The sequence below is a fragment of the Schistocerca nitens genome, chromosome 4 (assembly GCF_023898315.1).
Source record: "Schistocerca nitens isolate TAMUIC-IGC-003100 chromosome 4, iqSchNite1.1, whole genome shotgun sequence".
Lineage (NCBI taxonomy): Eukaryota > Metazoa > Arthropoda > Insecta > Orthoptera > Acrididae > Schistocerca > Schistocerca nitens.
In genome coordinates, this window is record NC_064617.1 from 50,868,495 (window position 1) to 50,895,769 (window position 27,275).

A 27,275-nucleotide genomic window follows, 5' to 3' on the forward strand; every position below is an offset into this window, starting at 1 on the left:
TGAATGTTTTGAACGGACCTCGTAGATGATGGTGGGCTTTGTAAACATCTGGCAGCTGAGGAGTGCAGAATAGAACGTAGCGGCAGACGGGATAAAGGCCGGTGTGCGGCCGCGGCTGGCGCCTGGCGCTCGATAGCGCATGCGCTTGGCGGCCTGCGGCGCCACTTGCTCACCTGCTCGCGCCCAGCGCACAACAATGGAACGCCAGAGTCGCCGCGGGCTGCGACGCCACAAGCCGGACACGCGACCGGACCACGGTGAGTCGGCCCGCCTCCGTCTGCCTCTCACCTCCCCCCTCCCCCTCCCCCTCCCACTCTCACTCTGTCTCCTTACATACTGTGAGCTGACTAGGTCGGACAAAATATTCTCCTCAAAAATTCCCAACAGGACGGAATGATTTCCTTGGGTACTCGCTCGTCTACGTATGGTTTGGTTGTCGCAAGGGATGTGCGCTGTTGACATATCATCGGTGCTGATTTCGATTTCATCATCGACGTGGAAAAATTGTTATTTTTAACAAAATGTTTCTTCATTGCTAAATACACAACTATTTAACATTACATTTCTTATTGTTGTTGTTGTTCTTCTGCTTCAGCATTCGTCCCACAACGTGGCGGTAACCGCTCCTTTGACCCGCTGTCTCCACTTGGCGCGAACTTGTGTTTCGTCATGTTGGGGGACCGCTACTTTGAAGTCTATACGGAGGTTATCTAGCCAACGTTGCCTTTATCTCTCAAAAGGTCGTTCACCATTTATCGTTTCAACGTAAAGCGACGTGTTGCTATTATATCTTGGTGTGCTCGAAGTACGTGTCCATACCATTGTAGGCGATGTTTTCTCATCTTGTTAGCGAGAGGTACCATTCCGTACCGCATGCGTGTTCGTCATTGGTCCATGATCATGAAGCGGCTGGCCAGATGTCAACCGAAGCATTTGGTTTCCATGTCAAGTCGCTACCCTGTATCGTTTGTTATCATCCAGCATTTTGCATCCCGTCCACATTTTGTGGTCTAGTGATTTCTGTAATTATGTCAGTTTCTTGTGATTTCGCCTTGTACATCAAACGAAGGGCTTAACAGTAGCAGAAAAAGCCTGTACGATAGTTCAGCGTGTTCGATCAGGAGACTAGCCCCCCACCCTCCCATCATCTCCTACCCTCTGCGATGATTGAGTTTCTCATCTACATAATTTGTACATGTCATGCGACATCCGCATAGAACCAGTGACGAAGAAACGACGAAGATACAGGTCGACAAAAAAATACTGTTTAGCGTTGCTGCCTCTAGAGCGCGGAGTCCCGGATTCGATTCCCGACCGGCTCGGAGGTTTTATTCGCTCGGTGACTGGGTGTTTTGTGTTATCCTATTCATTTCATCCTATCTTCATCGAAGCGCAAGTCGTCGAAGTGGCGTCAAATAGGAAAGTCTTGTACCATGAGAGATCTCCCAGGCAATAATGCCAATCATTTCATTCTGCACCGTGCAAGGCAATTGGCAGGATTGGAAAGTGGTATATTTCGACTTGTGTCGGTGCGAGATTTAATTATCACAGAGCACGCCAGTCGTCGTCCGCCATTTAAGTCATACACTGCGAACACAGTGATTTCAGGAAAGAGTGAGCCTTTGGCAGTGTTTCTTGAGCCAAAATACTTGAAGATGTTTCTGTTTGGTACATCGGTACCGTCGGTCGTAATTGTGTCCGTATTATTTGTATTAACGGTTTTCAGTTTTCTTTATATTGAAGCGTAGTCCGGAGTGTTCAAGCTGCTGAAGGTTGTTCTCTTCAATAGCCAGTAGAACATCGTGAGCATGCGGCAGAGTCCAAGCTAATTTCTGAAGATAACTGGCGGCCGTGTTCATTATTATGATGAACAGAAAGGGAGAAAATTAACGCCAGCTTTTGCCAGCTTTTAGCTGCGAAGCGCCAACGGCCGCAGGAGAAAACAATATTCGGCTATACGGTTGTGACAACACTGTGACTTTAACATAGACGTTTACAAAATCGTACTGTGTGGTTGGCTGACGTAGGCGCACGAAGCTGTAGCGCCCAGGCCAGTGCAACTGTCAAGTTTCAACTTATGACGACTCGACAATAGTTTTTGTCAACAGACGAAAAGTAAAGATTTGGAGAGAAGTTTCCCCTTCAGTCTATTGCACTGTTAACAGAGAACATAATCTTGCTTTAGGAAACAATCTTTCACATGCTGTAGCTCTCAAATACTTCAGTCCCTTTTATTTTGTAGATTTGGATGGGTAGTATCGATGATGTGATTCCGTACTTCTATGGATCTTGCTTAAGATATAGAAGACCAGCTTTCAAATAATAACTGAAGTGTGCTGTTAGGTCAGATTCTGTACCAGTCAGACAATTTTTGTTTCTTGCGCTATTTTATATTGTTCACGCCACAAATCGTAACGATGTTTCCATTTTCCTGTGGTGCATCATCGTGCTGACCATCTTTACTGACAGTCGTTTCAACAGCAGCAAGCAAGTCCTTGATGACAGTTCTGATTGCCATCGACCGTGCTGAAGCATCTTGAAAGTGTACGTTCTTGAATACTGGACCGAACAACCTCGATATCACCAATACGTTAACAAGTTCAGTTAGTAGTAAGCGCTTTTTTTAAAATTTCTGTTATGATGGTACTCCTCAGATTGTTTCCAATGCCCGTATTTGTTGCATGCCAGGTTTATGGATATGCCAATTATTGGGATTAATTTCACATGTTCTTTTAACTTAGAACGACATTTTCTACACAAATGTCCGAGTATTCACTTCTTTAGACTGCCAGATCTACAACATCTGCCAGTGTTAACATGAGCGATGCTCTAGCAAGCCAGCTCGTGGTATTATTAACCAATGGACGCACCTGCAGAAATCTGTCAATCATGTAGGACCTTAATTCTATCCAGTGGACACTTCTTGAATTAGTTTGAGGTCTGCCTCTTTTCGTAGGTTTTCAGTTGCTATTACATTTTGTTTGGACGACAATACAATCTTTTTACAGCAGCAATGAACTCCGAGAGTTGACAGAATTTTCAGTAATTTTTTTTTTTTTTTTTTTTTTTTTTGCTGATAAGCTGTGTAAGTTGGTAAAACGCAGTATATGACTTCTTCTTCCAACTGCTATTTTTATTACTTTGACGACTGCATTGATGCCGTTATCATACATGGAGAACATCCATCAATCTGATACTGCATTATTTTGACACATTATAAGAGGCAGAACGGTTCAAGTACGGAACAGCTCAAAAAGGGGCTAAACTATCCTCCTTTAGAAGTGTCATCAATGAAATATGGGCCAATGATATTTTTTCATACAATACCACACCATACATTAACACTCCAATGACGGAATACGTCAATAACAACACGATTACCGACAGCGTGAGGTGCACACTTGAGTCTCAGGACGTGCACTTCATTTATTTCAAGCGTCAACTTCGCTTCGAAATTTCTCGGGATGTAATTGACGTATTGCGATGCAACCGACGCCATTATTTTTTCCATTTTTCATGCTACTGATATCATACGAAATAATAGGAGGTGTCCATTTAAAAATACACAAGTTTGTATTGAAAATAGTATTTGTTTACGTTTTAAAATTTCGCATAGTATTTGGTTACCTAAGCCCCTGCCGTACGTTCATGGTGATGAAAACCGTTTTTGAATATGTATTGTTGTTCCAGAGATATTTGAGGTGGCAGAGTAAGGTGAGACACCGTATATATATATATATATATATATATATATATATATATATATGTGTGTGTGTGTGTGTGTGTGTGTGTGTGGTGGTAAATCTCTCACGAAATAAGCATCAAACGAAAAAACTACAAAGAAGAAAACTCGTCTAGCATGAAGGGGGAAACCAGATGCCGCTATGGTAGGCCAGCTAGATGGCGCTGCCATAGGTCAAACGAATATAAACTGCGTTTTTTTAAATAGGAACCCCAATTTTTATTACATATTCGTGTAGTACTTAAAGAAATATAAATGTTTTAGTTGGACCACTTTTTTCGCTTTATGATAGATGGCGCTGTAATACTCACAAACGTGTAAGTGCGTGGTATCACGCAACATTCCGCCAGTGCGGACGGTATTTGATTCGTGATACATTACTCGTGTTAAAAAGGACCGTCTACGAATTGCGGAAAAGATCGATATCGTGTTGATGTATGGCTATTGTGATCAAAATGCCCAAAGGGCGTGTGCTATGTATGCTGCTCGGTATTCTGGACGTCATCATCCAAGTGTCCGGACCGTTCGCCGGACAGTTACTTTATTTAAGGAAACAGGAAGTGTTCAGCCACATGTGAAACGTCAACCACGACCTGCAACAAATGATGATGCCCAAGTAGGTGTTTTAACTGCTGTTGCGGCTAATTCGCTCATCAGTACCAGACAAATTGCGCGAGAATCGACAATCTCAAAAACTTCGGTGTTGAGAATGCTACATCAACATCGATTGCACCCGTACCATATTTCTATGCACCAGAAATTGCATGGCGATGACTTTGAACGTCGTGTACAATTCTGCCACTGGGCACAAGAGAAATTGCGGAACGATGACAGATTTTTGCATGCGTTCTATTTAGCGACGAAGCGTCATTCACCAACAGCGGTAACGCAAACCAGCATAATATGCACTATAGGGCAACATCAACGACCTTGGCGGGTTAATGTACGGTGCGGCATTATGGGAGGAAGGCTAATTGGCCCCCATTTTATCGATGTTAATCTAAATGGTGCATTGTATTCTGATTTCCTACGTAATGTTCTACCGATGTTACTACAAGATGTTCCACTGCATGACATAATGGCGATGTACTTCCAACAAGATGAATGTCTGGCTCATAGCTGGCGTGCGGTTGAAGCGGTATTGAATAGCATATTGTATGTCAAGTAGATTGGTAGTCGCAGCACCATACCATGGCCCGCACGTCCACCGGCTCTAACGTCCCCGGATTTCTTTCTGTGGGGAAAGTTGAAGGATATTTGCTTTCGTGATCCATCGACAACGCCTGACAACATGCGTAAGCGCATTGTCAATGCATGTGCGAACATTACGGAAGGCGAACTACTCGCTGTTGAGAGGAATGTCGTTACACGTATTGTGAAATGCATTGAGGTTGACGGACATCATTTTGAGCATTTATTGCATTAATGTGGTATTCACAGGTAATCACGCTGTAACAGCATGCGTTCTCAGAAATGATAAGTTCACAAAGGTACATGTATCACATTGGAACTACCGAAATAAAATGTTCAAACGTACCTACGTTAGGTATTTTAATTTAAAAAGCTTATCTGTTACCAACTGTTCGTCTAAATTTGTGAGCCATGTGTTTGTGACTATTACAGCGCCATCTATCACAAAGCGAAAAAAGTGGTCGAACTAAAACATTCATATTTCTTTACGTACTACAGGAATATGTAATAAAAAATGAGGGTTCCTATTTTAAAAAACGCAGTTGATATCCGTTTCACCTATGGCAGCGCCATCTAGGGGGCCAACCATAGCGCCATCTGGTTTCCCCCTTCAAGCTACACAAGTTTCGTTCTTTGTAGTTTTTTTCGTTTGACGCTTATTTCGAAGATATTTGGCCCGGTCACGATCAAGGGACCACCCTGTATATGCCAACTAGCTCCGCAGATGACGAAGAGATTGAAGAAATGTATGATGATGATGAGATAAAAGACATAATTCCGATAGTGAAGGGAGACGAAAATTTAGTTGTCATGGGGGACTGGAATTCGATAGTAGGAGAAGGAAAAGTAGTAAGTGAATATCGAATGGGGGTAAGGAGTGAAAGAGGAAGCCGCGTAGTAGAATTTTGCACAGAGCACACCTTAACCATAGATAACACTTACTTAAGAATCATGAAAAACGCGACACTGGAAGGTTTCAGATAGATTATATAATGGTAAGGCAGAGATTTAGGAACCAGGCTTCAAATTTTAAGACATTTCCATGGGCATATGTGGACACTCACCACAATCTATTGGTTATGAACTGTAGATTAAAACTGAAGCAACTGCAAAAGGGCGGGAATTCAAGAAGATGGGACCTGGATCAACTGAGAAAACCAGAGGTTATAGAGAGTTTTACAGAGAGTAGTAGGGAACGATTGACAAGAACGGGTGAAAGAAATACAGAAGGAGAAGAATGGGTAGCTTTCAGATATGAAATAGGGAAGGCAGCAGAAGATCAAGTAGATAAAACAACGAGAGCTAGTAGAAATCCTTGGGTAACAGAAGAGATATTGAATTTAATTGATGAAAGGAGAAAATATAAAAATGCAGTAAATGAAGCAGGGAAAAAAGGAATACAAACGTCTCAAAAATTAGATCGAATGGCTAAGCATGGATGGCTATAGGATAAATGTAAGGATGTAGAGGCATGTTTCATTAGAGGTAAGATAGATACTGCCTACAGGAAAATTAGAGAGACCTTTGGAGAAAATAGAACCACTTGTATGAATATCAAGAGCTCAGATGGAAAACCAGTACTAAGCAAAGAAGGGAAAGTAGAATGGTGGGAGGAGTATATAGAGGGGTCTATACAAGGACGATGAACTTGAGGGCAATATTATGGAGATGGAAGAGGACGTAGATGAAGATGACATGGGAGATATGATACTGCGTGAAGAGTTTGACGGAGCACTGAAAGATCTAAGTCGAAGTAAGGCCCCGGAAGTAGACAACATTCCATTAGAACTACTAACGGCCTCGGGAGAGCCAGTCCCGACAAAACTCTACCATCTTGTGAGCAAGATGTATGAGACAGGCGAAATACTCTCAGACTTCAAGAAGGATATAATAATTTCAATCCTAAAGAAAGCAAGTGCTGACAGGTGTGAAAATTACTGAACTATCAGTTTAGTAAGTCACGGCTGCAAAATACTAACACGAATTCCTTACAGACGAATGGAAAAACCGGTAGATTCCGACATCGGGGAAGAACAATTTGGATTCCGTAGAAATGTTGGAACACGTGAGGCAGTACTGGCCCTCCGACTTATCTTAGAAGATAGATTAAGGAAAGGCAAACCTACGTTTCTAGCATTTGTAGACTTAGAGAAAGCTTTTGACGATGTTGACTGGAATACTCTCTTTCAAATTCTGAAGGTGGCAGGGGAAAATACAGGCAGCGAAAGGCTTTTTACAATGTTTTTACAATTTGTACATAAACCAGATGTCAGTTACAAGATTCGAGGGGCATGTAAGGAAAACAGTGGTTGGGAAGGGAGTGAGACAGGGTTGACGCCTATCCCCGATATTATTCAATCAATGTATTGAGCAAGCAGTAAAAGAAACAGAAGAAAAATCTGGAGTAGAAATAAAACCCATGGAGACGAAATAAAAACTTTGAGGGTTGCCGATTACATTGTAATTCTGTCAGAGACAGCAAAGGACCTGGAAGAGCAGTTGAACGGAATGGACAGTGTCTTGAAAGGAACATATAAGTTGAAGATCAACAAAATCAAGATCAGGATAATGGAACGTAGTCGAATAAAATCAGATGATGCTGAGGGAGTTAGATTAAGAAATGAGACACTTAAAGTAGTAGATAAGTTTCCTATTTGGAAAGCAAAATAACTGATGATGGACGAAATAGAGATGATATAAGATGTAGACTGACAATGGCAAGGAAAGTGTTTCTGAAGAACAGAAGTTTGTTAACATCGAGTATAGATGTAAGTGTCAAGAAATCTTTTCTGAAAGTATTTGTATGGAATGTAGCCAATGTGGATGCACTGAACGTAATTTGGGAGAAGAGAAATTTGTGGCACAACTTGATTAGAAGAAGGGATCGGTTGGTAGGACATGTTCTGAGGCATCAAGGGATCACCAAATTAGTATTGTAGGGTAAAAATCGTAGTGGGAGACCAAGAGATGAATACACTAAGCAGATTCGGAAGGATGTAGGTTGCAGTAGGTACTTGGAGATGAAGAAGCCTGCACAGGATAGAGTAGCATGGAGAGCTGCATCGAACCAGTCTCTGGACTGAAGACCACAACACCCACAAATACCTTTGCTGCATTGTCTTGTATGAGTACTATCGAGACAAGAGAAATTTAGTTAGAATCTCAGGCATGTGCTAGAAATCAGAACAATATTGGCGAAAACCCGCCTCAGGGAAATGAAGATAAATTTCTACAGCGCAACTGTAGTCCCAGTTCTTCTATGAATGATGAGCGTAAGGAACCGAATTCAGGACACAGGAATGAAGATTTTAGGAGGAGATAAAGGCTGCAGCAGATCAAATCACGTCCACAATGAAGACGAAAGGAGAGAATGGAGAATCTTCTCAACAACACAAAAAAACTGAAGAATAAAGGCAAACTATGCCTAGCCATGTCCCTCGAAAAGGCAACAAGGAACTGCCAAAACAAGCCCCCTCAGCATCAACCAATAGGGAACAGTAGTATGAGAAGACCAAAGACGGACTGATGGACGGCCATTGGCCCAAGGATCGGTGAAGTAGCTGACGATGATGATGATGATGATGATGATGATGAATAGCGGAGGAAAAATGATTACACCGTAACTTTCCGTAGACGTCGATGAAGTGATGGGCAGAAGGTCGAACTCGAAAAAGGAAAACGAAGATAGGCGTTCAACGCCATGGTTACTGGTGTCAGGGAACATGCTCGGTTTGGACAAGGATGGGAATGGCAAGAGGTCATATCCTTTTCAGAGGGACTAACAAACCATCACGGAAGTCGCCAGAGCCGATTTGGAGGAACCATGGACAACCTGCACCTAGGTAGCACGATAGGTATTTGAACAGCACTTCTTTAACGTAAGACAGTTCAGTATATTACTACAGCATAATAAACTAGGCGCATCTTGGGAGCAACGAATCATTTTTTGTTTAAATGCTTAACAAATTAGTATTTTCACATGGTAGATGGCGAAAAAGTGCCTGGCAACCCCTAAGAAATCGCTTGTTTCTAAAGGAGGAAATACGATTCGCCTTAGATTCGGAGGTATTTTGTTTCAGGCCTTAAGAACTTTGTACAAAAACGTAATATTTTTACATGATACAAGATTGATTACGAGATGCTTGGGGAAAGAAGGAAATCAATGTTAGGCTATGTAATGCCAAATTAAAAAAACAAAGTGATGTAAGTTCCTTTAGGAGCAGTTACTAAATGGCCTGCGATGTGGTCACAGGAGGCAGGACATCGAACAGAAGACGTTCTGAAAATATCGACTTGCGACATCAGTTGAAATCCGGAGTGTCGGTCATCAAGCTAATACTATTCGTAAAACTATGCAGCAATCACAGATGAAAGAAATGTGTGCAGAAACTGGGCCAGCCTTAATGACGCACCTAAGATATTCTAGAAGCACCACGTCAGTAACTAAGATGAGAACAGACCACGTCACGATAACAGCTGATCTTCGAAAAGCATCTGGAGGACTGTTAAGAAGCGATGTGAGTGTTACATTGCGTTAATCCTCCTGGAGAATCAAAGAACGTGTTATGGGGTCCACGAAAGAAGTCCCCTGACTCCTGGCAGCGCCGTTGACAGCTTTCAACTGCGAGGAGCAAACGGCTAAATAAATTTTTCACTTGGCTTTTTTTCTTTTTTAATGTTGCGATGTAAGAAACGACTATTCAGAACTAAGCGTAACTACACTCATTGATATAAGTAGATACGCATTTTGAAGCAATATTTCGGTGTAGCTGAAAAATGCTCCTGTAAACGATAAGAATTGCAATCATCCTAGACAGTTTGAACGATCGTTTGAGTGTGTTATTATGGTCACCATGTGGTGATGTTGTCATGTCTTACAGAGTGTACACTGATGAGCCAAAACATTATGATTACTTACTTAATAGCTTGTTTGTCCGTCCTTGGAACGGAATACATTGATTCTGTGTACTGCGGATCCGACAGTTTGTTGGTAGGTTTGTAGGGGTATGTTGCGCTCGATAGCGGCCAGATGGATTCTGTACGATTTACATCAGGCGAATTTGGTTGCCGAGACATCAACATACCTTCACTATAACGCTCCTCAAACCACTGTAGCACGGTTCTGGCTCCGAGACGTGGGCAATTATATTGCTGAAAGATGACATCACCGTCGGGCAAGACATTAAGAATAAAGTGATGTCGGTGTGTTCGGTTACTATGACACGCAAGCGCGGGAGAATGTCTCACATTCAATAATACTGTCCTCACCATGTAAGCCGGCCGCTGTGGCCGAGCGGTTCTTGGCGCTTCAGTCCGGAACCACGCTGCTGCTGCGGTCGCAGGTTCAAATCCTGCCTGGGGCATGGCTGTGTGTGATGTCATGAGGTTAGTTAGGTTTAAGTAGTTCTACGTCTAGGGGACTGATGACCTCAGATGTTAAGTCACATAGTGCTTAGAGCCATTTGAACCATTTGAATCAAAAACATTACCTTGAATTGGACGTGTTACGTGTTTATTATTGTGGATTGTGCACACCTTCCCATTGTGTGAGCCCCTGACACAGGCAGCGTGAGGTGCACGCTTGAGTCTCAGGACGTGCGATAGCTGTGCACTCCATTTATTTCAAGCGTCAACTTCGCTTCGCCATTTCTCAGGGTGTAATTGACGTATTTCGATCCAACCAACGCCATTATTTTTGGGATTTTTCATACGGGGTGTCCATTTAAAAATACACAAGTTTGTGTTGAAAATAGTATTTGTTTGCGTTTTAAAATTTCGCATAGTATTTGGTTTCCTAAATCCATGCCATACGTTCATCCTGCTGAAAACCCTTGTTGAATATCTATTGTTGTTCCAGAGATATTTGAGGTGGCAGAGTTAGGTGAGACACCCTTCATATATAGGATAGTTTTATTATGGGCCTAAGAATATACCGCTAATCCGCTTCGTTAAGGAAGACACCTGATCTTAACAATCAGTATGCCGTATTGACGTATAACATTCCAACTTCATTTACAAGATGTGGTAAAACTTCGTCACCACGGACGAACGAAAAATAACAATAACCAGGAAGATGCAGTCTGGACAGTACTGTCCGCTGGCGAGAATTATTATGATGACCATAGGAGCAGTGCTAAAGGGTACGACTATAGCGGACAGCAGAGCATGCAACGCGACTGTTTCTTAAACTCCCTCCTAGCCCTTAACTTCGCTAGGTATTGTTCCTTCCGTGCCATTCACAGGACACAGAGAATACGAGGCAGTGTCATTCTGTGCGCAACACGTCCCGTGAGAGCGAACGGCGCTTGATTTGTGGGATTAAGGCCGCGAGAATGTGTATGCCATTTCATTCGCGTGATGGCCCAGCATTCTTCATTGTCTGTAGAGCTCGGACTGCTCCACGGGGACTGCCGTTGTCGATCTTGGAAATGAGAAGTCGTGGCCTGGTATACTACGGGCGAGACGAAAATATCTCTTATCGCTCTCCTTTCTCCTTCGAATTATTTCCCTTAGATCGACCACGCCGTGCACATTTTTTATGTAAATCGTGACAGCAGCTGCGATAATTGTCTAACGTCCATCCTAATGATAACTTCCAGGATGTCTCGAGCGTGCTGATGGGTTCATCCTAGTCACACGCCAGTGTCTAGAATAACGCGTAAGAGGCGCGATTCATTGATCAATATCACGATACTACAGTCTGCAATGTGTTATATTTTTACTTCACGAAATTTGTCGCTCTGCAGCGGCTTTGAGGATCGTATCTATCACTATAGAATATACAGTGAGGTGACCAAAGTCACGGGGTAGCGATATGGGCATACACAGATGGCGGTGCCGGTCGGGGTGGCCGAGCGGTTCTAGGCGCTACAGTCTGGAATCGCGAGACCGCTACGGTCGCAGGTTCGAATCCAGCCTCGGGCATGGATGTGTGTGATGTCCTTAGGTTAGTTAGGTTTAAGTAGTTCTAAGTTCTAGGGTACTGATGACTTCAGAAGTTAAGTCCCATAGTGCTCAGAGCCATTTGAACAGATGGCGGTAGAATCGTGTACATAAGGTGTAAAAGGGAAGTGCAATGTTGGAGCTGTTATTTGTATTTCGGTGATTCATGTGAATGGGTTTCCATCGTGATTATGACCGCACGACGAGAATTAACAGACTTTGAACGTGGAGTGGTAGTTTGAACTAGACACATGGGGCATTGTATTTCGGAAATCGTTCAGGAATTCAATATTCTTCGATCCATAGTGTCTAGAGTGTACTGAGAACAGCACAATTCAGGCATTACCTCTCACCATGGACAACGCACTGGCCGACAGCCTTCATTCGATGAGCGACGGCAGCGGCGTTTGCGTAGACTTGTCAGCACTAACAGACAAGCAAAACTGCGTGAAATAAGTGCAGAAATCAATGTGGGACGTACGGCGAACGTGTACGTTAGGGCAGTGTGGCGAATTTTGCCGTTAATGGAGTATAATAGCAGACGACCGAACGAATGCCTTTGCTAACAGCACAACGTCGCTTGCAGTACCCATATCGATTGGACCCTAGACACTGGAAAACCGTGGCCTGGTCAGATGAGTCCCACTTGCTATTGGTAAGAGCTGATGGTGGGGTTCGAGTATGGGGCGGACCCCACGAAGCTATGGACCCAAGTTGTCAACGAGGCACTGCGCAAGCTGTTGGTGGTCCATAATGGTGTGGGTTGTGTTTACATGGAATGGAATGGGTTGCTCTAATCCATCGGAACCAATCATTAAGTGGAAGTCTTTTATGTTCGGCTACTTCTAGACAGTTTGCAGTCGTTCATAGACTTCATGTTCCCAAACAACGAGGTCATGTCACTGGGCCACAATTGTTAGCGACAGATTTGAAGAACAGTCTGCACAATTCCATCGAATGATTTGTCCACCCAGACCGCCCGACACGAATCTCGTCGAGCATTTAGGAGACATAATCGAGAGGTCAGTTGGTGCACAACATCATGCACCGGCAACATTTTCGCAATTATGGGTGGCTGTACAGTCAGCATAGCTCAACATTTCTGCAGCGGACTTCCAACGACCTGTTGAGTCCATGCCACGTCGAATTGCTGCACCAAGCCGGGCGGAAGGAGATCCGACACGATATTGGGAAGTGTCCCACGACTTTTGTCACCTTCGTGTTTCTACGTATTTGGTTTTCAGTCACTGTCCTTAGCCATCGCCATATTCATTATTATTCATTTTCATATTTCTTATTAGCTTATTTTGAATTAGGACCTCTACACAGCGATGATGACCGTAACATTATGATTACGATCACCGTGAGCTCGGATGCTGCCTGTTGGCGTTAAGGGCTCGTGACGCTGTAAGGAAAATACAAGGTGACTCAAAAGTCCCGTATCATTTGAAAATTCACTGATTCGTGGAGAAAAGCAGACAATTGGTGAAAACAGACACACATGGTCGAAATCAGATGAGGTTTTACTGAAATCAAAAACGACTGCAAAATCTGGCCAACGGATGGCGCTGGACAGCGACACGCCAGTGACGCTGCATGAGAAACGTGTATAAATTGATCTGGTTGATAAACACCTGCTGGAATGTGCGACTTCTATGCAGGATGGCGCTCCACCCCACATTGCTGCACGTGGAAAACATGTCTTGCGCACACCTTTTGGTGAGGATCGCGTGCTGAACCGCCACTCCGTCCCGCTTGTCCTCCCAGGTGCCCAGACTTCAGCTCGCGTGATTGTTTGTTGGGGGGTCCCAAGTCTGCCACGAATGTCCGGCCTCATTAGCGATGCTAAAGGACAATAACCGACGGCTGTTTTTCACTATATCTACTGATATCCTGTACAGTGCTGCTCACAACATTGTCCTTCGACAATGAATGACGGCCAACATGTTGAGCATTTGTTATAAAGAACACTGTCTTTGCAGAAAATAAGTTGTTACGCTAATTGTTGCTTTTTAAATCATATGAAGCCCCATCTCTTATTTTGTACACGTTTTTGGTTCTGTAAAACCCCTTGTCATTTCAAGGATGTTTTTCAATTTTTACCTCTCTATCTACATTATTGCGTGAAGTATCGAATATTCAGATGTTAACGATCTGTATATAAGCGGAGCAGACACGAGCGGGAAATTATTGAAGGGACGTTACGGGCCGCAAAGGTGAAATCCACTGACTAGAGCGACTTCGACAAACAGCAAGTTGTTGTGGCCCGGCACCTGGGAATAAACTCCCCAGAAATGGCAAAGCTGATCGGCTGTTGGCGTGCTACTATCGTGAGCATGTACGTGAAGTAGCTGAGGAACGATGAAATCACGTTAGGCGAAAAGGTGCATGTCCAAAGAAACAGGCACTGCGGTGACTGCAGCCGTTACGAAATACATGAAATGAATTCGCAATTGCGAATATGGACCACACTCAGCTGTATAATGGAATAACGACAATGAACATTTGTACCGGACCGGGACATGCATGTATGTCCATAGGAACATTCCATCGTAATTCAGAATTACACGGGCACTACAATACTGCATTTATCTGCGGACACCAGGGAAGCGACTTTCAAATAAAATGTCTCCCCTGTGGGGGAATATAAATAATGGATGTACGAGTATTAGTTGCAGACTTGTGGTTGACGACATATGGAAGTTTGGCTCTGACCATGAGTCGTGCTCGGATAGCCTCATAGTAAGGCGAAAGCTCGCGATAAGCGGGAAATCCAGGTTCGAGTCCCTGTTCGGCACAAATTTTCACTGTCGCCATTCCATTATGCAGCTGATGGTTGTTCATATTTGTAACTGTGAATACATTTCATGAGTACAATGCTGGTGGAGACCAAGTGATTGCGAGCACAACCCTGAGATCACATTGTCGAGCGTGGGGCACCACAACAGACGACTCCAAAGTTTTCTTAGCTTGACTGTACGACATCGTCAGTTACGATTGCGAAGGGCACGGGATCACCTGGGTTGGACAATAGATCAATGGAAACGTATCGAATATTCGTTGAATCATATTTGTGGCTACACGCAGTCGATGGTCACGTCCGGAAACATCGTCATCCAGGCGAACGGTTGATGCAGGCGGGTGTTGGTAGTATTATAGTATAGAGGTAATTTACCTGAGCTTCTCTGGAATCAGTGGAATTAATTGAATGTACGATGACAGCTACGGACTACGTGCTTAATATCTTCCACGACGACAATGACATCGTCAAGGAGGATAACTGTCCATGTCATAAGGCCAGAATCGTACTACACTGGTTTGCGGTATACGATAGGGAGACCAGAGTGAAGTCTTGGCTGTCAAATTCGTCTGATCTGAGCCCGATTGAACACGTCTGGAACGCTGTAGGGCCCCAGCTCCACGTTCTCAAACTACCGGCCCGTAGTTAACGGGACTTGGACGAACCTCACGCAGACATCTGGTGTCACATGCCTCCGGAAGCGTACCAAGGTCTTGACGAATCTAGTCCACGCAGAATCGCTGCTGTATTGCGCCCAAATGCGGACAACAGGCTATTAAGTACGGGAGAACCAAGTAAGTTACACTTTATTTTGGCAGGCCAAGTAACTTTTGTTGAAATGCTTCAAAATGGCTCTGAGCACTATGGGACTTAACATCTGAGGTCATCAGTCCCCTAGAACTTAGAACTACTTAAACCTAACCAACCTAAGGACATCTCACGCATACATGCCCGAGGCAGGATTCGAACCGGCGACCGGAGGGTTCCCGCGGTTCCAGACTGAAGCGCCTAGAACCGCTCGGCCACACCGGCCGGCAGATGTGTTAACACCTTACAGCTGATAGAGCTCACTACGAAAAGGGAATTAGGGTCAACTCATAAAAAATCGCCAATATGTCAAGCTGTTTTAATTTAAACGTCTTTGAAACTACCACGTAAGTCGAAAAGCTAGCTCCCTTTTTCACGTCACGTACTCCGCTATGGACCTATTCGCCTTTTTTGTTATGACAGGAACATTTTTCATTTTGCTTTCCAACTTTTCATTAAACTACCATAGTTTGGCAACCACTGTAGATTCTTGTTGAGTCGGGCGACGATTCATCCAGTATATGCTTTTTATTGTCTTTCGAACGATGTTGCTTACATAGTGGCAACAGATAAAGCTTTTTTTTCGTACAAATAATCAACTGTTTGTCGTACTGCGACACAGCTGGCATTGTCATAATGTAGAAAATGCGACGTTTTACGTTGTTTTTCATGGTTTTATCTGGAGGGATCGCCCGCTCCCGTGCTGTAAAACCCTACTGTTCCTCATGATGAAGATTGAGGAACCAGACGCAATAAAACAGTATTAAATAGTACTTCATTTATTTCTCTGAATACATCTCGTCGCCGTATCTTCGGCGGCCGTTGGTGGCTTAGCAAGCCGGCGAGGAATCGGATAAACCCAGAGCTGTTTGGTTCAGCCCTGTGATCAGGCCGGTGACTTCCAAGCGGGTTGCTGCCCTTGGTGTGGAAGGTACGCCCTGTCGGAAGCTTTGCACGGAAATGGAAACGACGACAGCGCATGTGTGTTGTGACCCACACGCCATTCTGGGATACATTTCACACTGCCCGTGTTGTCCCATTAGATGGACCGCGATGTTGGATGCCGTGAATTCGTGTTGAATTCTGATCCTGGCCCGCCAGTTCGGTAGGCCGTCTGACACAAGCGATTCTGGAGTTTAGGGGAGTTTGTGCCCCAAGCTGGAACGATGTTGGTAGGCCTCTGGACTGCGCATCTGTGACTGTTGGTACTGGAACATGGCTTCCATCATACGTGGCTAAGGATCGGTGGTTATCTCATAACGATCTGCGGTATGACCTCCAGAAAACTGATGAATGATGCAGCCTCTGGCAGTTGACCCTGAACGTAAACAAATGGAACATATTGCACACACATCGTGTATAGCTACACAGTTGATGACAAACAGCTGGAAACAATATCTGCCGTAAAATATCTGGAGTGACCTTAAGTGGAATGACCATATAAAATAAATAGTAGAAAAAGCAGGTGTCATACTCAGATTCATAAGAAGAATCTTAAGGAAATCATGCACGAAGGAGGTGACTGTTAAGGCGCTTGTTGGACCCATTCTTGAGAACTGTTCATCTATCTGCGATCCCTACCAGATAGGACTGATAGAAGAGATAGAGAAGATCCAACGAGAGGGGCACGTTTCGTCACGGGATCGTTTAGTCGGCACGAGAGCGTTACGGAGATGCTCAGTAAAACCCATTGGCAGACGTTGCAAGAGAGGCGTTTTGTATCACGGAGATATTTACCATCGAAATTCCGAGGGAGCACTTTCCGAGAAGATTCGGACATCATATTACTTCCCCCTGCGTACGCCACACGCAATGATCATGAGGAGAAAATTCGAGAAATTAGAGCCAGTACCGACAATCATACTTCTCGCGCGCTCTTCGCGAGTGGAACAATGTTGGAGGGCTTAGTTAGTGATACAAAAAGTACCCTCCGCCACACACCAGTAGGTGGCTTGTGAAATGTGGTAAGGTGGCAGGAGTATGACCGGTATTGAAACAGTCTCATAGACACGATGTTACAGTACAATAATTAGAGAGTCGAGTCTGGACGACATTAACGCCATCGATCCTACTGATAGACTGCCTCTAGCCTAGTAGGGTGCAGTGTTTATGGCGTCGAGGAGAGGCACCATTCTTTTATGTCATTCATCATCAGCGAATCATTTCTTCTCTTTACGAGTTTCAAAGGTCTTCCTTTCTGCTACATTTCCTTAACCAATCTGTTTCAGATTACATAAATAGAAAATCTTCTACGGAACAGGCGCTGTCAAGGACAGACATTTAGAGTTTTCGAATTTAAGTTTGCTGTTTGTCAGACAGTTTATAGCATGGGGTAGGTGGTAAGAATTTTTGATTACATCACTGTGCACCTTTTCTGTGATACAGAAAAACTGTTGGTACTGGAGGATGGGTTCCATAGTACGTGGCTAAGGATCGGTGGTCATCTCATAACGATCTGCGGAATGACCTCCAGAAAACTGATGAATGGTGCAACCTCTGGCAGTTGACCCTGAACGTATACAAATGGAACATATGCACACACATAGGAAAAGAAATCCTGTGATGAAGGTCATTTTTTCTTATTGTATTGTAATTATGTACATCATAGTTGGTTTTAACTGTAGCGAGTTATTTAGAACAATAGCGAGTTATTTGGAACAATAGCGAGTTATTTAGAACAAACTTCATAGTGGAATAAATATACTGCGAAGGAGTAGTCAAAATGCCTAACCCTTTAAATACATATCTACAAGATTATCGTGAGTACACGCCACACGTTATTCCTACAGTGCGTTTTTGAACAAAGGAAATTCCTTTCCTCATAGATGGGTTAATATTCGTTTGTAGTACACTGTTCTAAAAATGCAAATAGCTACCTTTGTAGTTGAACGCGTAGTCTGTAGAGGAGCCTAGAGGAAGGTGGTACGTAACAGTGTATGTCAAATGGCTGCTGATAATTTTGTCTTCCCGTGAAAGCCAAGCGAATGTACTTTTGGACGCTTAGTCTCCAGCGATCGCGCCAATATCGGTCACATGAGCGTAGCGTGTTGCACAAAGTACAGTACGTTGCTACGCTTCAATTATTGGTCTTCTTTTAAATTAAATGTGTTAAACAACATATTTTAACCATTTTATTCGCAAAATAGAAGCTGTTTTGCGTATATACACACTATGACAAAAATAAAAGAATCACGACGAACGAATTATCCGAACGGGATAGATATGGTAGATATGCTGCACATGTACAGGCAAACGAATGATTACAATTGCAGAAAGATTGGATGTTTTATTCGAGAGGAACAGCTTCGCAAATTGAACAAATCAATAGCCTGTTGCTCAACTTATGGCTCTTATGCAAGCAGTTATTAGGCTTGGCATCGACTGATACTGTTGTTGGATGTTCTTCTGGGGGGATATGGGGTCACATTCTGTCCAATTGATGCATTAGTGGTCGGTGTGGCCGAGCGGTTCTAGGTGCTTCAGTCTGGAACCGCGAGACCACTACGGTCGCAGGTTCGAATCCTGCCTCGGGCATGGATGTGTGTGATGTCCTTAGGTTAGTTTGGTTTATGTAGTTCTAAGTTCTAGGGGACTGATGACCTCAGATCTTAAGTCCCATAGTGCTCAGAGCCATCTGAACAATTTTTTCGATGCATTAGATCCATAAAATCCCGAGCTGATAAGAAGACCCTGCCAATAATGGTCCCCACTTTCTCAATTAGGGCGAGATGCGGCAGCTTTGTTGGCAAAGGTAGGGTTTGGCAAGCACGAAGACAAGCAGTCGAAACTTAAGCCGTGTGCGGGAGGGCATTATGTTGCTGAAATACCGCAACAAAGGGGTCAGAAGGAGCAGACAGGAAGAAGAATATTGTCACGAGGAGTAGCTGGCGTCAGTATTCCGAGAAGTTGACCAGAAGCGATGAGCAGGTAAAAGAAGCCAGGTGTTGTACGACGCACGACGCAACCGGTAAAAGGAAAAACGAATGCTGCACGCGTGTTTAGAAAGCGGCACGAAAAATCTATTTCGTTCTTATTGTTTCGCAACTGCAGGGAAAACCGCATTTGCTCCGGTTTCTCCGTAACTGCTGCGAAAACAAGCGCACAGTGGGACGTTTGTGGGGCGCGCGGCAATGATACCGCCACACGACTCCGCGAAGGCCAGCAGAGGTAAACACGGCGCCGGTGTGTGCGGGCTGTCCGGCAGCACAGAACAGAGCGGTGTCAGCGCCACGGAAAGGTTTCAGTCTGCCGCCGTGATCCGCCGCTCGACGTCGCTAGATCGCTGCGGGACTCGTCCATCCGAATTCTTCCGTCATAGATCTTATCGTCAATCCCATCGAACACACAGCGCAGATTCTAAAGCACCTCGCGAAGCACGCCGTATTTGCTTTCCGTCCTGGTTCGTGCACGCCCAGAAACGAGCTCTCCTGCGGCAGTTGTTCGCTGTACAGTCTGCTTACGAAAATGGTCGTCAAGTCGCTACGTTAGCTCCAATAAAGCGCACATTTCTACCCTAGTCTGCATACTAGCTATGCTCTCTCTGTCGTATATATAAGTTTAAAAAATGATACAATGCAAAAAAATGGTTCAAATGGCTCTGAGCACTATGGGACTCAACTGCTGTGGTCATAAGTCCCCTAGAACTCAGAACTACTTAAACCTAACTAACCTAAGGACAGCACACAACACCCAGCCATCACGAGGCAGAGAAAATCCCTGACCCCGCCGGGAATCGAACCCGGGAACCCGGGCGTGGGAAGCGAGAACGCTACCGCACGACCACGAGATGCGGGCACAATGCAAAAATAATAACACAAATTTACAATAATGTTCCACATAAATTAACAATTATTTCATTAATTTACCCCGCGTGTTTGTGCACACATTTGTAACAGTAGTTTTTATAAAGGAGTGGGTAGCCTACAGTTTCTTAGATGTTTCCATTAAGACTGTTGATATTTTGAAAAATATCGGGAATCCGATACATCAATATTTGAAAAAAATACCGTCTTCGGCTCCCGATATATCTGAAAAATGTATCGACACATGTTTGGACAAAATACCGACACATCTGCTTGTAAAAATATCGGCTCCACGTTGTAAATATACTGCCAGTTTTAGAGCTGTGTATTTAAGTATTGATTTATTATTATATATTCTGTACATCAACAAGCTAGAAGCCCACCTATCCTTCTTAGAGCAAGAATTGAAAGGAAAACGACACACGTTCACGCTTGGCGATAGCCACTTTGCTAACAATGGTAACTGCATGTAAGTACCACAGTGAAAGGTGTCCGATAGGTCCGTCGTTCAATTTAGTTGCATATCAGATTTGTCTGCAATACTTAAAGTCGATTTCCCTGTTTTTTTTTGTTTTTTTTTTTTTTTTAATTTTTGCCATGGCCAGCGACCTATGAGTAGTAGTGCATAACTGCGTGGTGAAGCTAAACGTTGCAGTTTCTGTTTCTAGCGCCGATTACGTCAGCATTTCTCCTCGCACGTCTCCGCCCATCGCAACTACCAGCTTGTCATTTAGATTTTTGTTCATTTTGAGCAACTGCGTTTGAAGAATGTCGATGTGAGGAAACAGCACACTAGCAGCACGTGTGCTGCTTCTTGACGCCGGAAATGTTATTCCATTTACACCGCCACACCTCACTGCAATCGGAGTTCTTCTTCTGTGTCACATATACTTGCGTCACTCAGTCAGAGGGAAAGATAAGACATGGTGAAAGCTAAAAAAGAAGTAAGACTCCTTCACAAAGTGAAACTAAAATTATGTCCTACTACTATTTCAAAAGAACAACTTCAAACATTTACCGAAAATTGTGAAAAAAATATAATATAATATAAAAGTATCGGCGCTCGATACAGCCGGTTTGATATCGACATATTGATACATCGGGGGAAATATAGCACCGATATATATATCGTTACTTCTTAGGAAATCGTCGATATATGATACATCGATATTTTACCAACAGCCCTAGTTTCGATGAGTAAATACATACAAAATTGCGAAGGGATCAGGCAGTGACATAGACGGCAGTCTTGCAATTGATTGGTCCATGTTTCCTGGCCCGTTCACGAAATCGAACAAACTCACTTCTGAAAGGAGAGTGCTGTTATACAGGGTGATTCTTGTAACGTTTAAAAACCTCTGAAGCGACGTAGGTGACGCCGAGACAAGCAATTTAATATGAGACAAACGAGGTCGCAAACGTTGGGAAATACACCAAGAATGGATGAGGACTATTGAAGATGTGCCGTCACCAGATGACGTACCTCGTCGCTCGTGCTTATCGGCCTTTCGCACACGATCATCCCAACCCAAGTGGTGGCCCCGCGCCTACGTACGCGACTTAAGCGCGTGGGGCTAAGGGTTCGAGTCGTGCGTCTAACAGCCACTATTTTTTTCATTGTGTGAGACAATTATGTGTTTATACTGAGGTATCAATGTATGAATTTATTTAGCGGCCTCGTGGTCTCCGTTGGTTTATTGCAAAGTGCAGTACAGCAAAATGCTATCGTATTGTGCCACATGTAAATGAGTATAAGCTATGAATTGCGTCATTACCAGTAAATGATCTGCGTTTTCTTTGCTGAATAATCTCTGTAGGCAAAAAGAAAGAAAAGGAAAGGAACACAAAATAAGAACAAATTTTTCTTCGTTACAGAGAGGACAATAATATTGTAACTTCTACATTTACAACATCTCACATTTTCAAAAGGTGTTCGAAATTTACACCGTTTGTTTGAATGGAGGTATTGCATCGCTCAGTCATTCTTTCACGCACTCTCTCGAAAATACGCTTTGCTATTTTGGATACGATTCACATGTTCAACATGTCAACCAGTTTAAGGGGAATTCCCGGACATTTCCTGCCGCATATGCCTTATATTAAATTACGTATCTCGGCGTCACCTACGTCACTGCGGGATTTTTAAACGTTAATAAGAATCACCCTCTATACAGCGTGTTTCACAGTTCATGTTAAACGCTTCTAGAGGAAACTTCATCCAGTCATCAAAGTTACAGGCCCCGGCGCCTGTAAATGTATGTACACTCCTGGAAATTGAAATAAGAACACCGTGAATTCATTGTCCCGGGAAGGGGAAACTTTATTGACACATTCCTGGGGTCAGATACATCACATGATCACACTGACAGAACCACAGGCACATAGACACAGGCAACAGAGCATGCACAATGTCGGCACTAGTACAGTGTATATCCACCTTTCGCAGCAATGCAGGCTGCTATTCTCCCATGGAGACGATCGTAGAGATGCTGGATGTAGTCCTGTGGAACGGCTTGCCATGCCATTTCCACCTGGCGCCTCAGTTGGACCAGCGTTCGTGCTGGACGTGCAGACCGCGTGAGACGACGCTTCATCCAGTCCCAAACATGCTCAATGGGGGACAGATCCGGAGATCTTGCTGGCCAGGGTAGTTGACTTACACCTTCTAGAGCACGTTGGGTGGCACGGGATACATGCGGACGTGCATTGTCCTGTTGGAACAGCAAGTTCCCTTGCCGGTCTAGGAATGGTAGAACGATGGGTTCGATGACGGTTTGGATGTACCGTGCACTATTCAGTGTCCCCTCGACGATCACCAGTGGTGTACGGCCAGTGTAGGAGATCGCTCCCCACACCATGATGCCGGGTGTTGGCCCTGTGTGCCTCGGTCGTATGCAGTCCTGATTGTGGCGCTCACCTGCACGGCGCCAAACACGCATACGACCATCATTGGCACCAAGGCAGAAGCGACTCTCATCGCTGAAGACGACACGTCTCCATTCGTCCCTCCATTCACGCCTGTCGCGACACCACTGGAAGCGGGCTGCACCATGTTGGGGCGTGAGCGGAAGACGGCCTAACGGTGTGCGGGACCGTAGCCCAGCTTCATGGAGACGGTTGCGAATGGTCGTTGCCGATACCCCAGGAGCAACAGTGTCCCTAATTTGCTGGGAAGTGGCGGTGCGGTCCCCTACGGCACTGCGTAGGATCCTACGGTCTTGGCGTGCATCCGTGCGTCGCTGCGGTCCGGTCCCAGGTCGACGGGCAAGTGCACCTTCCGCCGACCACTGGCGACAACATCGATGTACTGTGGAGACCTCACGCCCCACGTGTTGAGCAATTCGGCGGTACGTCCACCCGGCCTCCCGCATGCCCACTATACGCCCTCGCTCAAAGTCCGTCAACTGCACATACGGTTCACGTCCACGCTGTCGCGGCATGCTACCAGTGTTAAAGACTGCGATGGAGCTCCGTATGCCACGGCAAACTGGCTGACACTGGCGGCGGCGGTGCACAAATGCTGCGCAGCTAGCGCCATTCGACGGCCAACACCGCGGTTCCTGGTGTGTCCGCTGTGCCGTGCGTGTGATCATTGCTTGTACAGCCCTCTCGCAGTGTCCGGAGCAAGTATGGTGGGTCTGACACACCGGTGTCAATGTGTTCTTTTTTCCATTTCCAGGAGTGTATATACAGGGTGATACCGTGATGATGTTACAAACTTTCCATGGATGATAGAGAAGGATAAATGTATTAACTTGAGGTATGGGTTCCTGTAACGGAAACGAACGAGTCGAAACTTATAAGCGAAAACCGTGGAATACATGTACCGGTACTGTTGGTGTTAAGACTGTAGGATAGGCAACTTTCAGAGGTGGTAATGTGGACTAATACCAGAAAAAAAATGGCCAGTAAATATGGGCTCTAAACTGGATACCTGAAGAGCTATTAGCAGTTAATCAATAGAGGGGACGTGTTTCACACTAGCGAAGATGAACAAGTGCTCATAGAACCTCGTGTATGAATTTACTAGATATTTTTTCTTGTCTTGGTCCATACTACCACCTCTGAAAGTTGCCCGCCCTACAGTCTTAGCAAGGACAGTACAGGTACATATATTCTGCTTCCAGAGGTATCACGATGATTTTCGCTTGTAACTTACGATTTTTTCGTTTCTGAACCAGGGACCCTTATCTCAAACTGATACATTTATCCGTCTCCATCATCCTTGAAAGTTTGTATGCCGGCCGGTGTGGCCGTGCGGTTCTAGGCGCTTCAGTCTGGAACCGCGTTCTCGCTACGGTCGCAGGTTCGAATCCTGCCTCGGGCGTGGATGTGTGTGATGTCCTTAGGTTAGTTAGGTTTAAGTAGTTCTAAGTTCTACGGGATTGATGACCACAGATCTTAAGTCCCATAGTGCTCAGAACCATTTGAACCATTTTTTTTTTTTTAAGTTTGTAACTTCATCAAAGCATTACTCTGTTTATATATACATTCACATGCGCCTTCGCTGGTATCTTTGTTGCTCTGTAGCGTCATTGTATGACATTTCCCGAGATGGATTCCTATGTAAAACTTGATCTACTAAGTCCCCTCTACAACCTCTAGCAGTTTGTAATATGAATTGCGAAACACCTTGAATATGCAGAACATAACATCAGATATTACAGAACTTTTTCTATTAAATAACTGAATTAATAATAAATTTCTATAACGTTCAGGGATTAGTAATAAATTCCCATAATCTTCAAGAAAACCTGCAGGTGAATAAAAAATATTCTCAGGGAGCAGGATGCAAAAGTCAACGTTTTGGTCTACACTTCGCCTATCTGTTCACTACGCAAAGGGTTTAAAATAGCGAGTGTTGCCTGTTTTCCGTCAAACTATGTTTTTAATACTTTAACCATTAGTATGTCATCAACCTGCATTTGATTATAACAAATTGTACCAAGAAGACGTGTTTTTGATAAACTTTGAGTGAACCGGCGTCTTGAAAGGCATACTTTCACAGTGCATAAGTCCTAATAGCAAAATCACAAAATACGAAAACCTTTTTAGTACCAACATATCTTTTCCCGAAAATTTACTACAAGAAATCGTACCAAAAATTATGGGTTTCCGGGAGAGACTCTCAATATGATGCTTTGAAACAGCATCTATTAATAGCGCAAGTTATAATATACAAACCGGCAAATACGTGCTTCAACTGCAAAGGACATAATGCAATATAGAGTCTCCTAAAGCACGCTTCTGACATAAAAACGATCTTTCACCTCACTGGGCATGTTGTCTGATCCTACCTTCACGCTTGAAAACGCATCGCAACGTGGAATTTCTTGTTGAGATATCACAAAACTCCAACAGTAATACGTCCACGTTCCGTTTAACGGCCCCTGTGGGGGCGGTTTAACCACTGTGCTCTGTCACACCGCCTTCAAATACATACCAGTCCGACACACGCTATGCAAAACTAGTGTACAAGTTACAAAATGACGTTGCAACATCGAGATAAATGAAATGAGCATTCTTCGTAATATTATACGAATTACAATATTTGAAATATATACTCGTAGAAGCAGACACAACATTTGCATCCGAAACCGATTCATCGTGAGATATACTGGAGTATGAGCCGGTAGATTTCATTTTCCTAGCATTTCGACAGGTGTTCCACACGATAACGAAGACGTGATCGTACACACTAGCTTCAAAATGATCCATTGTCTCGAGAACTGCATCACCCAGTACGTCGCATTCTGTTTTGGAGGGTATCACAGGATCTCTCCCCACCCCCGGCGCCCCCTCTCTCCCGATTAACTTGCAATTAGTAACAATAAAATATTTAAACTGTTTTCATACATCGAAATAGTTCACGGGCGAACTGCCGGGTGTCAGCGTCCAACGGACACAATATTTCGGCAAACGACCGCGTTGCCCTCATCAGGTGCGTTGACGAACTGACTCTTGGGGGCCAGGTGCCGCACTTAATATAATAATGATAACAGTAATTTGCTTAGATCAGTATGTAGTTAATCACGGTAGCAAAATTTCTGGTAATTGCAGTCCAGAAAAGATACGGCTTTTGAAAAGCACTCATACGAAATTCGAGAAGTACTCGTATGTGTTTAACGCAGTTGATTTAAGAACTCTCACAGTGTTATGGTTTAGACAGTATAAAATCGAAGTGTGCCCTCATCATTATCAATATCTCATTTAGCTCTAAGCTTGTAGACATAAGTCTGCAGATTATGGTTTTGTGTGCGTGTAAACAACGGTAATGTTGTTTCATTCGACCGTTTTCGCATACGTCCATTCAGAAGGAAACCGATTGTGTCGTAATAAACATACCCGAAATAGAGAAGTTGTGGTTTTTATTTTAACATTTGTATGTATGTATGTATGTATTGAACTGGGGACCTAGAAACGACGCAGAGATTTCGTTCCTACCGTAGCCTCAGTGGTACACGACCCCACAACAGGATACAGCAGTCCACTCACCCCACCGCCGCCCCACACCGAACCACTCTTTCAGGGTTATTGTGCTGTTCGGCCCCCAGTGGAGCCCCCTGTGAACGTCTCATTCCAGACGAGTGTAACCCCAATGTTTGCGTGGTAGAGTAATTATGGTGTAAGCGTACGTGGAGCCAATGTTTGAACAGCAATCGCCGACATGGTGTAACTGAAGCGGAATAAGGGGAACCAGACTGTATTCGCCGAGGCAGATGGAAAACCTCCTTAAAAACCATCCACAGGCTGGCCGGCACACCGGACCTCGACACTAATCCGCCGGGCGGGTTCGTGCCGGGGACCGGCACCCCTTCCCGCTCGGGAAGGAGTGCTTTAGACCGCGCAGCTAGCTGGGCGGGCATTTTAACGTTTACTTGATTTAAGAACAAAGGAGATTTTATACGTGGAAGAGACCAAGTGACGGCGGGAGGTTTCGGAAGGACTACATAATGGCAAGACAGGAATTTCTGTAACGGATTTTAAGCTC

At 44.3% G+C, this 27,275-nt stretch overlaps 1 protein-coding gene across 2 annotated transcripts in view; it reads left to right on the forward strand.

Moving 5' to 3' along the window:
- Positions 1-203: 203 nt before the first annotated feature.
- Positions 204-27,275, forward strand: part of LOC126251595 (neo-calmodulin-like) — a 104,871-nt gene continuing 77,799 nt past the window's right edge. Inside the window, exon 1 of one of the 2 annotated variants that reach the window (XM_049952128.1) lies at positions 204-257. The gene's annotated coding sequence lies outside the window, so the exon portion shown is untranslated. The remainder of the gene's footprint in view (positions 258-27,275) is intronic. The other variant, XM_049952129.1, reaches the window with a different exon arrangement.